The sequence below is a fragment of the Bos indicus x Bos taurus genome, chromosome 7 (assembly GCF_003369695.1).
Source record: "Bos indicus x Bos taurus breed Angus x Brahman F1 hybrid chromosome 7, Bos_hybrid_MaternalHap_v2.0, whole genome shotgun sequence".
Classification (NCBI taxonomy): Eukaryota; Metazoa; Chordata; class Mammalia; order Artiodactyla; family Bovidae; genus Bos; species Bos indicus x Bos taurus.
The window spans coordinates 34,953,515-34,966,970 of record NC_040082.1 but is presented as its reverse complement, the minus strand read 5'-3'; the positions used below and the strand labels follow the sequence as shown (position 1 = coordinate 34,966,970).

Here is a 13,456-nt window from a genome sequence, read left to right as displayed (position 1 = left end):
GTGAGGCCTTAAAGAATTGGAAATAGTGAAGAGATTATGGTGTACTTTTCTTTGTAACATTGCATTATTCATATATGGAAAATGGTTAATATTTTCATCTATATCATGAGCTTTAGCAATAATCCTGTAAGCACTCTCAAATGGTGATAATATATAGTTTTATCCTCTTGAATAGTTAGCACTGTGGTGTCCCATCTGACCTTAAGAAAATGCCAAGTAATTCTCTAGAAATAGAACTATAAAATGGTAACCTTGTAGAACCGCAGCTCTCTGTGTAAAGGATCTGCTAATCATTTACATTTCTCAGTAGAAATCAATAGCTAACTATTGTTTAATTGGTGAATGCAATGTGACCTAATCATCTCAAGGAAGTCCTCCTCCTGGAAGGTTTATCCCTTGGGATAATGGAATGAACCTGAGGAATGAAGACCTAATTGCAGAAAGATAATGAGTATGGTTTCATTCGGGCTGAGGAGGAGAGACGGTGGGATAGAGAGCTTCAATCTCTGATTTATCTACTTTGTTATTAATTAGAAGAAAACATTAATCAAGCATGATGCCAAACTAGGCACAATACAGACTAAACTTATTAGCAGAGTCAGAAAGAGGCAAACTTAAAACTGAAATCTGGTCTCAAGGCTTTCATTTTGAAGCTGACTAGAAATTCCACACGATGCGTACAAAGATTAGACATGCTTTTAAATTCCTTTCTTTCCGTAGTCACTGCTTTCCCCACTATCCTTAGTGTGAACAGAGGTTTACAATTTTATGTCGGATAACAGAAGGCATTGGCTCTCCAAAGTGTCTTTATCTTGCTCATGTTAAAAAACAAAACCAATTAATAGACAAACAGAAAAAAAAAAGTCTTCTGATATTACAATTTCCTTTTTAGCCAAGTAGGGAAATGCACACAGTTCATCCTGCCACTTAATGGCTATGATATTTTAGGCAAAGTATTTCATCTCTCTAGGCCTTAGGTTCCTGATAAGGAAATGATGGTATCGCTGCCTGCCTTATATGATGTGTGTGTTGTTTCTAATTCTGGTAAGAACACTTAAGGTGAGATCTACCCTCTTAACAAATTTTAAGTGCACAATATAGTATTATTAACTGGAGGCACAGTGTTGTACAGAAGATCTCCAGAACTTACTTATTTTTCATAACTGAGACTTTATGCCAGTTATTAGCAGCTCCCCATTCCCTCCCTGAGCATCTGCCTCCTACTCTCTGCAACTGAGTTTGACTATTTTAGACAATTCATATATGTGAATTCATGCAGTAGTTGTCCTTCTGTGATCGGCTATTTCACTTAGCATGTCTTCAAAGTTTATCCATGTTGTTGCAGGATGTCCTTTGTTTTTAAGGTTAAATAATATTCCCTTGTGTACCTATACCACATTTTATTTATCCATTCATCCTTCGGTGGACATTTAGGTTGTTTCCACATCTTGGCTATTGTGCATAGTGCTGTAATGAACGTTAGGATATTAGTATCTCTTCAAGATCCTGATTTCAGCTATTTTAAATGTATAGCCAGAAGTGGAATTGCTGGATCATATGGAAGGACAGGGAAGCCTGGCCTGCTGCTGTCCATGGGGTTGCAAAGAGTCCGACAAGACTTAGCAGCTGAACAAGAGTAAATCTATTTCGGGATTTTTGAGGAGCCTCCATATAGTTTTCCATGGCAGCTGAACGATTTTGCATTCCTATCAATAGTACACAAGCGTACCTTTTTCTCCATGTTCTCACCAGCATGTTATCTTTTTCATAATAGTCATTGTAACATGTGTGAAGTGATATCTCACTGTGGCTTTGACTTACTTTTCCCTGAGAATTAGTGATGTTGAACACCTTTTCTGTACCTGTAGCCATTTGTATGCCTTTTTTGAATATTTGGGCTTGTCATATATGGCCTTTATTATGCTGAAATAACTCATTCTATACCTTGCTTAGTAGAGAATTTTTATGATGGAAACATGTTGAGTCTGTCAAATGCTTTTTCTGCATCTATTGAAATTATCATATGATTTTTGACCTTTATTTTGTTCATGTGGTGTGTCACATTAATGGATTTATAAATGCTAAGCCACTCTGCAATTCAGGGATAAATCCCATTTGATGATGGTATATGATTTTTTAAACATGTTGTTGAATTCAATTTTCTAGTATTTTGAGACCCTTTGCCCATACATTCACTGGGGATATTGACCTGGAGGTATCTTTTTATGAAGGGTCTTTGTCTGGTTTTGGTGTCAGGGTAGTGCTGGCTTCAAATAATGAGTTTGGAAATATACCTTCCTATACAAGTTTTTGGAAGAGTTTGAGAAGGATTGGGGTTAATTTTTCTTTAAATATTTGGTAGAATTCATCAGTGAAGACTTCTGCTGCTGAGCTCTTCCTTATTGGGAGTTTTTGCTTACTGCTTCAGCCTCCTTGAGGTTTCCCTGGTGGTTCTGACAGTTAAGAATCTGCCTGCAATGCAGGAGACCCAGGATCAGTCCCTGAGTCAGGAAGATCCCCTGGAGAAGTGAATGGCAACCCGCTCCAGTATTCTTGCCTGGAGAATTTCATGGACAGAGGAGCCTGACGGGCTACAGTCCATGGAGTCTAAGAGTTGGATACAACTGAATGACTAACACTTTCACTTTGAGTCTCCCTACTAGTAATCTGTTTAGATTTTCTTGGTAGGTTATATGTTTCTAGGAGTTTATTAATTTCTTTTAAGTTATCTGGTTTGTTGGAGTGTAATTTTTAATGGTGTCCTATGAAGCTTTTTTTTTTTTTTTTAATTTCTGTGGCATCAGTTGCAATGTCTTCTTATTTCTTTCTTTTTTTTTTCTCATAAAAATCTACTTTATTTCGTGTGAGAAACAAAATACAAGAACAATCTTTGGAAAGAATAAATCAACAAAAAGTGATATGCATTTCTGGGAAAACAAACAGTTTCTTCTCAGACTTTAAGTTTCCGGGCACAGAGAGGCTATATTTGCCTAGGAGTTTAAATGCCCAAGAATAATGGGGATGGCTAAGAGCTTGGTATGACTGAGTTAAAGATGCTATCTTATTTATTACATCTCATTCCTTTCTAACAAAAGGTACACATGGGGTGGAAAGGGAAAGGATAAATATTGAAGGAATTTACTATTTAAATGTTCATCACAAATGTTCTTTGAAAGATCTAGGCTGGGAAGGCAAGGCTAAGTGTGACCACAACTATAAGTCACCTTGAGAAGATGAGAGGTTCTCAGAGGCAACAACAACAACAAAAAGTCAGGTTTAGACTTGATTAGCCATACAAGAAGAGAAAAGGACATTAGATTTTAAGGCAGGGAGAACTAAACACCAACACGAAGAGTAGTTAAGGAAGAAAGAGCTAGAAGAATATAAAGACTGCAGAAACATGGTGTTTCACCCTACACACAGAAAGGGGCCTCAGCGAAACTGCAGAGGGCTGATCCTCAAACTGATCACGTCTTTGCCAATTTCTGTCACTGTAGTGACCTTGCAGATCTGACCCTTAAACTCAGGGGAATAGCAGGCCCCACTGAGCGGACATTTCTCCACTGGCTTTCCACGGTAGATGGGCCGATAAGATGCAGCACAGATGTCGAAAGGGTTGTGCATGTCATAATTGAGCTGATAGGCATCTGTGGGGTTTTTCTCACAGGCAGACAGGATTTTGCGGGTCTGTTGAGCCACCTCCGGCTTGGGCCCGAGTTCCAACAGGCGCCGAGCAAAGGCGGCAGCAGTCTTGAAGTTCTTGAGCTTGAAGAAGAGGTTGAGGGCTGTATGCAACACCAGGATCATGTGCACTGGCTGCAGGTTTGAGTGGGTGAAATAGGCTGCCATCTCACAGATGTGCTTCTGCTGTTCTAGAGTTTCTTTGGGCAGTTTCTTCCTTTCTGTCTCCATGGACAAACCCACAATGTACTCACGGCAAATGGTGATAAGCTGCTGAGCCTCTGCAATCTCTTGTTTATTGTCTACAACAAGAAGTGGCATGCTGAGTAAAATGGACCGGGATTTTTCCACAGCCTCCTCAAACTTGCCAACTGTGGTGAGCTGGTAGCACAGCTGCAACCGTTGGATGAGGTCATTAAGCTTCAGGCCCACAGCTGGTACACCGTTCTTCAGCCCTGCATCCTTCCAATTGCGATTAGGATAGCCATTCATGGAGGGCAGGCAGGGCAGAGCCTGATAGGTGGTGCGGCCTCGGGCATAGGTCTGCAGGAACAGTTGCTCGTAGGGGCCAAACTGGGTTACCCCTACTTGGTCGTGAAGGAGTCGCATGGCTGTTTCAAAAGAGCCGGCCAGGATGTGATCAACTGGAAGCTGAGAGTTATTACACCAGATCTGAGTTGGGCTGGTTCCCTTGGTTGGGGGCACAAAGAACCCATCCTCAGCTCCACCAGCTGCCCCAGGGGGTATATCCAGCTCAGGAGGAAGCTCCAGATCTTCTTCCACATCCCAGCCACCTCCTTCTTCTTGTCCCTTGCCAAGAGCATCATCCCCCAAACCTTCTGTAGCCTCTACAAACCCATCTTCACCCAGCTGCAGCTCAGCATCCTCTCCCCAGTCCTCAGTACCAACAGTGTCAATGTCAATGTCAGCAGCCAGTGCGCCTCCCTTCCCCTTGCTGGCAATGGAGCCCTCAAAGAACCCTTTGGACACAGTCAATAAGGGCCAGTTGGTATCCAACGGCATGATAGGTGCAGGTGGCTGAAGCAACTTGGCATTAGGGTCAATGTCTGGGATTGTCTCCTTCTCTGGGTCAAATGTCTCCTTCAGGCTCTCAGCTTCTTCGTCTAAGCCGTGGGTAGCAGCTGTGAGATAGGCCAGTGACTTCTGCCCACAGTTCTTCAGGATCCGCACCTGCTCGGACACATCTCCCAGGTAAAGGGCATTCTGATAATGGCCACTCATGTCCTTTCGTATCTCAGCAATCTTCATCATCTTGCGAAGTTTCTCTAGGTTGCCAGTGATAAGGTACAAGAAGGAAAGTTTGTCAAAGTTTTTGGTGCGCTGATAACACATTTCCACAATCTGGTGGTTCCCCTGTAGTAAGGCCACCTCTCCCAGCTTTTCCCAGCAGTTCTTGTCATCTAGTGCTTTGGCTGCTTCCAGAGCAATCTCAATGTTTCCACACTCCAGTGCCAGACTAAAGCGAGTTTTTTCATCCTTGACGAAATGCAGTGCCACTTCAGGATATCCCTTCTTCTGAAGATAAGCAATGATAGACTGGCCTACAAGTTTCGCATTCCTCACCATGTGTAGCACCTCGTCATATTTTCTGTTGATCAGGGCCAGTTTGAACTTGAACTCAGTGGGATCAATGGTGAGCACCCGAGGACGACACTCCCTGTCCAGGCAATATACATTGTTGCCCTTCACCCGCGTGACGTAGATAGGTAAATCCAGAGTTCGGATGATCCCGTGGTCCCCAGTGGTGACAGCATATTTCATGTGGTTGCTTGTGGTATAGATAAATACCCCACTCTCATCCCAGGCCCCACTCTTGACACGAATGTTCTCATGAATGTTACATAGAGCCTCCAGTTTGCGGTTACAGATCACAATGGCATGTTTGGCCAGTAGTGCTACATGGGACATGTCTGCTGACGAGATAACATATTTCACCTTGGAAATCTTCACAGATGCCAGAGTCCACTTCTGCTGTACATCAAAGAACGTGATGGATTCTGCATTTCAAAGCAGGAGGTTGCCTGTGCCAGCATAAAAAATCTCATCGCAGTTAGGCACCTGTACCTTTTTGGTGATCTCATTCTTTAGATTCTTGATCTGAAGCGAATGCATCCGATCTAGGACAGCAAACCGATTTCGAGCAACCCAAACAGCTGTCAGGCCTGAGGATCGTTTCCCTTCAGGAGCATCAGGATTCTGGGAGTCAGCATCCTTGGGGATGGTATACAAGTCATAGGTGCTATTTTCTAAATTGCTGGCTCTTGTACACAGTAGGACTGCGTTTTCTGCTGGATTGTACGACATACTGAACACTGGAAACTTGGAACCACTCCGCAACTGCATCACAGCTACATCTTTGGAGCTGTTGAAATCCAACTGACATAAGAATCGGTCCTTGACATAATGGAGCATATTGCCATGAACAGCATAGGCTGGCCGTTCTCGTTCCAGTTTAAATACAATCATGCCACCATCATGGCCTGCTGCAAAGAGGTTAAGGTTAGGGTGGGCAGCTAAGACCCAGAAACGATCATGGTCCCTGCGTAATGTCTGAACTCCAGTGCGCTTAGACATGTCCCAGACTCGGATACTCTTGTCCTCAGAATTGCTGAGGATCAACTCTTGAGGAGGGTGGAAGACAGCACAAGATACATTGTTGTAATGGCCTCGGCAGGTATCAACTTCCCATGCTTTTGATTCATTCATACGCCAGATCTTCACTTGACGGTCATCTGCCCCAGATACAATGAGTGGCATAGTAGGGTGAAATGCAGCCCAGTTAACTCCACGATCATGACCCTCTAGTACATGCTTCACCACCGCATCCGTAGTTCCAAACAGATCAACCCCCGTTATTCCTCTCACATCCGACTCCACTGCACCAGGGGACAGGTTTTTTTTCCTTAGACCAGAAATATCCCAAACGTGCACAGTCTGGTCCAGGCTGGCTGACATGACCAGGTCTTCTGAAGGGTGGAACTGAGCGCACATGACGTAATGATTGTGCCCTGTTAACACACAGACACAGGTTCTGGACTGCCAATTCCACACTCGGATGGTCTGATCATCTGAGGCACTCAGAATCCAAGGATATTCATGATGAAAAAATGTAGTGCGGATGTAGTCTAAGTGCCCAAGCAATGTGAAGAGACAGCGCCGAAGCTTGTAATTCCACACCTTAATCTTATAGTCATCTCCTCCAGAGGCAAACAGTGGCTGCTGCTTATGGAAGTCAATGCCTCGTACTGGACCATCATGCTCATCGAACTTGTCAATGAGGGTACACATCCGATAGTTCCATAACTGGATGACTCCATTGTGTAAACTGGTCAGGATCCAGGGTCTTTTGGGGTGAAAGCTGAGTCCTTTAACCCGCGCACTCTTGGTCTCCAATTTGGTTAGCATCCTTCAGGTTCTGAGCTGTTAATCCGAGTTCTGACACTCCCTGCCGCCCTATGGTTGCCTCCACGTCAGCGTCCCTCCGCATCCTTTATTTCTGATTTTGTTTGGATTGCCTCTCTTTTTTTCTTAGTCCAGCTAAAGTATTTCATTTTTTAATCTTTTCAAAAATACAATTTTAGTTTTGTTTTTCTACTCTCTATTCCATTTATCTCTATTCTAATCTTCTATTATTTCTTGCCTTTTGCTAACTTTAGGTCTAGTTTATTCTTTTATTTCCTTGAGGTGTAAAGTTTATTTGAGATATTTCTTCTTCTCTCATATAGGTGGTCATTGCTATAAATTTCTCTATTAATACTGCATTTGCTTTATCCTTTAAGTTTCAGTATGCTGTATTGCCTTTTTTTGTTTGTCTCAAGATATTTTTCTATTTTCCCTTTTGATTTCTTCTTTGACCCATTGGTTATTCAAAGTTTGTTGTTTAATATCCACACATTTGTGAATTTTACAGTTTTTCCTCTGCTACTGATATCTAATTTCATTCTATTGTGTTTGGAAAAGATACTTGGAATAATTTATCTTTTTAAATATAAGATTTGTGGCTTAACATGTGATCTATCCTGGGGAAGGTTCTGTGCTCACATAAGAATATATATTTTGCTACTGTAGGATGTAATGTTCTGTATATCTGCTGACACCGAGATGTATGGAAAACCACTCCTCTGTTCTCTGTCTGTTCACAGATTACTTTCTACTCCAAAATGTGTGTGTGTGTGTGTGTGTGTTTTAGGGGAGAGGTTCTCACATCAAACAGTTCTGTAACATCAGCTGATTGTCCTATAAATTAACTCAATTCTGATACTATCTACCTAGAGTTAGCATCAGATCTCACAGATTAAGGACTCAGTCCCACCAGCCCACTCCCTTCCCGCTTCAGATGACAATTACAAGTCCTAATCGCTATCTGTACATCAGACCACTCAGCTATAAATTTGAGCTTCTCACATTCCCTCTTACAGGTTTGATTAATTTGCTAGAGTGGCTCACAGAACCCAGGAAATGGTTTATTTAGTGTATTACTCATTTGTTATAGATGGATGTAACTCAGGAATAGCCAGATGAAAGAGATTCATAGGGCAGGATATGGGGAAAGGAGTTCCCATGATCTCTCCAGGTGTGTCACCACCCCAATATCTCCAGGTCTTCACTAATCTAATCCAATGCTATCTGAACCCTACCTTTTGGGGATTTTTTTGTGGAAGCTTCATTAAGTAGGCATGACTGATTAATTCATTGGTCAGGTGATTTAGTTCATTTGATTCTCTGTCCAACTCATCCCTTCCCCAGGGAGAAGTTAGGAGTTAGGTGTTTCATTTGCTCTCTCTCTGCTGAGCAAAGGGGAGTGGCTATGATGATTGCCAGCTCAAACCGTCATTGGTGTTCTCATTGTCCCCGGGAGACTTTAGTATGCCATGTTCATCAGTGCTCTGAGAGATGCTAGACTGAACTCAGTCACCTGGGTAGCCCCAAATAAGTTAGAGCATTGAACACACAGTGAACCCTTTCCCAACCTTGGCAGAAACTGGGAACTGGAGTTTTCTGTCCCAATCATATGGTGCTATGCTACGGGTAGGTTTTCCTGCCAGCATCAGTGTGGCTGATTTCCTGCTTATTTGAGGTATGGGAGCTTCTTAACGTCTGGATTTCTTATAAATGAAATCTGTCTCAGAATTTTTCAGTCAGTGTGTTCACTGTGAGAAGGAATGTCCAGGCCTTCCTATTCCACTATCTTGCTGGTGTCACTCCCCTTCACTGGGTGATTTTGGGGAGGAAAGGAGATAAAGGATGAAAAGTGCTTAGCTCTGGGCACTGAACATATCAGTCAATAAATAAATGTTGATAGTGATAATGTTAGCAGAGACATTACTTTGCTGACAAAGCTGTGTAGAGCCAAAACTATGGTTTGTCCAGTAGTCACGTATGGATGTGACAATTGGATGATAAAGAAAGCTGAATGCTGAAAAACTGATGCTTTTGAACTGTGGTGCTGGAGAAGACTCTTGAGAGTCCCTTGGACTGCAAGGAGATCAAACCAGTGAATCATAAAGGAAATAATTCCTGAATATTCATTGGAAGGACTGATGCTGATGATGAAGCTCCAATACTTTGGCCACCTGATGTGAAGAATTGACTTATTAGAAAAGATCCTGATGCTGGGAAACATTGAAGGCAGGAGGAGAAGGGGACAACAGAGGATGAGATGGTTGGATGGCATCACTGACTCAATGGACATGATTTTGAACAAGCTCTGGGAGTTGGTGAAGGTCAGGGAAGTCTGGCATGCTACAGTTCATGGGGTCACAAATGTCAGATAAGACTGAGCAACTGAACTGAATGATATTGTTAAAATATTATGATTGCATTTCTGGTCCAGGGTTCAGTTTTAGACTTTCAATAGTGGAAACATGCCCTTAAATTTCTGAGCAGCCAAGAGCAGTTGATAATGCTGTAAGAATGGACAGAGTGACCAAAGGCATTTATATTATAAATTTGCCCATATACACATATCTGGGATCAGTAGTAGGATAATAATATTAGACTACCATGATAATTTGCCAAATATTTATTACAACCTGAATTACCAGAGATTGAAAGGGGAGAGTAAGACAAGTTCCCTTTCTTAGATATGTTTATATTTTGGAGGGGAGACATATAAACAACTAACTGTCATGAAACTGATCGGGTACGTTGGCAACACATGGACTTAATTCTTCTGGGTGGGACAGAGAGCCAGAACCAAAGAGCAGGTGTTTGCCAAGTGGATACACTGAAGAAGGATGTTCTCAGTAGAGCAGCGTCATTATGGCATGAGCTCTGAATGTCTCAAGGTGTGGTGTGTATCTTAGAGATGAGTGTGTGTGTGTGTGCACATCACGTGCTAGAGATGAGGTCAAATTTAGCTGAGAACAGTCTTGAGTTTCCAAGTGATATAATCCAACTTTTGTTTAGAAAGTTAACTCTGACAGAAATAAAGACAATGCATCAGCAAGAGAAGAAATTGGGAGCAGGAGTTGAGGTATTTCAGGTATAAATTAGAGGAAAACTGAAGAGGAGAGAGAAGAAGATTTTGAGCAAACAGGGGGTCATCTGCAAGGTTTTCTGTATAAATGTCAGGGAGTACTGAAAGTAGTCCAGAGGATTAAGAAAGTAAGAATGAGTAATCAGTGAGAATATTCATTTAAGAAGTTTGACAATCAAAGAGGCAGAGACAGGGTTAGTAGACTTGAAAATCAGGCTGAATGGAAAGGAACATTTTCCTAGAGGAGAGACTTAGTTAAAGATAGAAGGAAAGAAATGTGAGGAATTTAGGATGCAAAAGCAAGTAGTAATTGATAAAGAAGCTTCCAGAATAAAACCAATAGCACAGATTCAGGCGTGTTCTTGGAAGAGATGAGGATTCAGTTTTTCCCTAATAAGTAAAAGAAGCAGAATTAAGATGTTAGTAAGAGTAAACATACTGACCTCTCCTGTTTTTTTGTTTTTTCTGATAAATATGTGTGATGAAATTTTGAACTTTGACTGTATAATAAGTCAGTTGGGCTACAAGGCCATACAGATGTGGATAACAAGGATAAATATGTTTTAGAAGTAAGGGAAGGAAACCATGTGGATCATGGCTTGTGTTCCTTTTGTACTGTCAGCAAGAAGCGTCAAGTCATGTGTTAAGTCCAATTTCGATTATTCACGGCTCAGGAGGTAGCATATTTACATGTTCTACCTTTCCATGGCCCTGAATTCCTTTTATGTTTTATTAAAGTTATGAGACTTACCTCCTTTATTATAAGAGCACCTCAACCCACTTTTATAAAGTGGTAGATAAAATGTGAATAAATACTGAAGATATTTCAAAAACAGTTTAGATATGGGAGAGATGGGGCCATATTATTGATTACTTAAAAGTGATAAAAAGTTAGAAGAGACAGAATAGACCATTGTGTTCAATCCGGACATGCTGAAGTTAAGAAAAGGACTTTAGACCATAACAAGCATCTGCCACAAAGCAGTGGCAGGCTGAGAGAGCACGGTCTGTGGCAGTCACAGATTTGAAGGCTATTGTGTGTCACGATTTGCTTCAGCGATTCAGTAAGTCAAATTCAGAGTCTCCTAAGACTGTTAAACCCTCAGCCCTAATTTGTTCCTCTCTACGGTGAAATTACCCAGAATGCTAAAAGATACAATCCCCTCTTGATATGGTCACGAATTGTCTAAATCCAAAAGCCAACACAACCGACATGAATTTTAGCATTGTCCTTTCTCAGAGAGTGAGCACCAGTATAAATCTCTAGACAAGGGAAGACATGAGAAAATTATTTTGCAGAGTCTCTGATTAAACACAATAAATTAGTTAAGCAGTACCACTGAGATTTGTGCTGGAGAAGCAGAGTTCAGAACTCCAATGAGAACTTGTTGGAGTCCTTAAGAAAGGAATAAATTACATCTGAGAGAAACTTACCCTTCAGCAAAGAAATAAAATAGACTGCAAGTATTTGTTGAGTTATGAGGAGCTATAAATGGGATTTTGTTAGTTCTGAAAATGTAGGAGGAGGGCCTTTATTTTGCAGGAAGGCTCAGGATGGCATTCCAACTAGCTGGAGAGAGTCTGTTAGCTAGACAATAGTGTTCTCCAAGTAGGAGTCCTCCAGGCAAGAGTCTGGCCTGTTTAAAACAGAGGAAACACATCACACTTTGAATACAGTCATATCATATGATTTATTTTTGCTTTCAAACGTACCGTCACTGACTTCTGTGGTCATTAAATGAGAATAAACACCCTTTCTTTACCTCCCCCTCTCCGACATCAGCAATTTCAAGGTGATTCTTTGTAGTTCTCTTTAGTCAGGACTCTAATACCACCTCCTACCATCCTCAAGTCCATGCCTTCTTTTCTCATAATAAAGAAATGAGAAGACCTCGCCTTTGCTAACTTTCTACAGGAGCCAAAGTTCCCATTGGGCCATAATCGGTAACCAGAGCTGAAGGCTTAGCAATTAAATTCTCCTTGAAAATATATGAATAAAAGTAGAAATGGTATGGGCTGATTTTTGACTAAACTTCTGCCAGCTCTTGCAATGTTTTATGAAGAAATGCTGGCATATTCAATAAATTTCGGCTGGCTGTTGTCCAGGAGAAATTATCACTAGCCCATTGAAGGATCTCTGGCTGCTCCTTAGGAAAGGGAGGGGAGGAAGAATCATTCTGGTTCATTCTGAGTTGTGCATTATACATTAAATTAAAATATATGTTTCACCCATTTAGCAGTCTGAATAATAAAAGCTGTATACAGCTGCAACAACTCTGCTCTATGCATTTTAATGACTGATTTGTGAATATACTAGAATTATAACTGCTATTCAAATATTTTCCTTTTTTAAGATGTCACAAATCCCTCCCTTTAAAAATGCACAGACAAACACTTTATAATCTTTTAATAATTTGGACTAAAGAGTTTTAAAGCTTAGAATATGTGGAAATTATTTGTTTTAGGACCAGTAAATATAATGGGCTTGTCAATATGGTATTCAAATAACTGTCAAAATATTTGGAGTGTCTCCAGCAAAGGGAACCTAACTCGATTTCTGCATTCAAATGAATTCTAAATAGAAAAAGTGATATACAGTTCAAAAGGAAGCATTAGACTATAAAGCACCTTTCCATTTCTCTAAGGAATTGTGATCTACTGCTCAAATAGACTTTTAAATGGCTGCTGAGTTTTCAGCCTTCTCAGATGTTCATACTTAAATCAGTTTGAACTAGTTAAGTAGAGTCACAATTAGAATTGTAATTTCTTTTCTTTCCGTTTTTAACCAATTGTGAAGAAAGCTAATAAAATTGGGAAATGAACATCTGCAACCTTTAATATGAAAACTGGGTCTTAGAAGGGTGAAATAATGCTTTATCGGCCTCCAGGGGGTATTTTCCTAAGCATAATGCCAGTTTTAATGTAGGCGTTCTGTACTTTTTGTACAATGAAGCATAAACCAGAGGCTTTCTCTAATCAGTTCTAGAAATCAGGAGATTTAGATTCAACTTATGAGAAAAAAATGGCATTTGATGACAAAGATAATAATATAATATCTTCTATTTCTCATAGAAACCAAGAAAAATATCTGTTAGCTAAGAAGCCAAAAGTTTAGGATACTTCTGATTGCTGTGAGGAGATTCTCAGTAATTCGGGTGTCCATTCTTAGGTAGAAAACATGTCGGTAAGACATGAAATTCTATGGAATCTTTAGCAGAGCATTACAATTGTAGAAGTCATTCCCTTTATGTTTGCTTATTTCAGTCTCAAATAACT

The 13,456-nt window shown here is 40.8% G+C and overlaps 1 pseudogene across 1 annotated transcript; it reads right to left on the bottom strand.

Annotated features, from left to right (window-relative positions):
- Positions 1-3,068: 3,068 nt before the first annotated feature.
- Positions 3,069-7,178, bottom strand: LOC113895062 (annotated as a pseudogene). The gene has a single exon (XR_003511748.1). The product of XR_003511748.1 is annotated as a coatomer subunit alpha pseudogene (transcript).
- Positions 7,179-13,456: the final 6,278 nt, after the last annotated feature.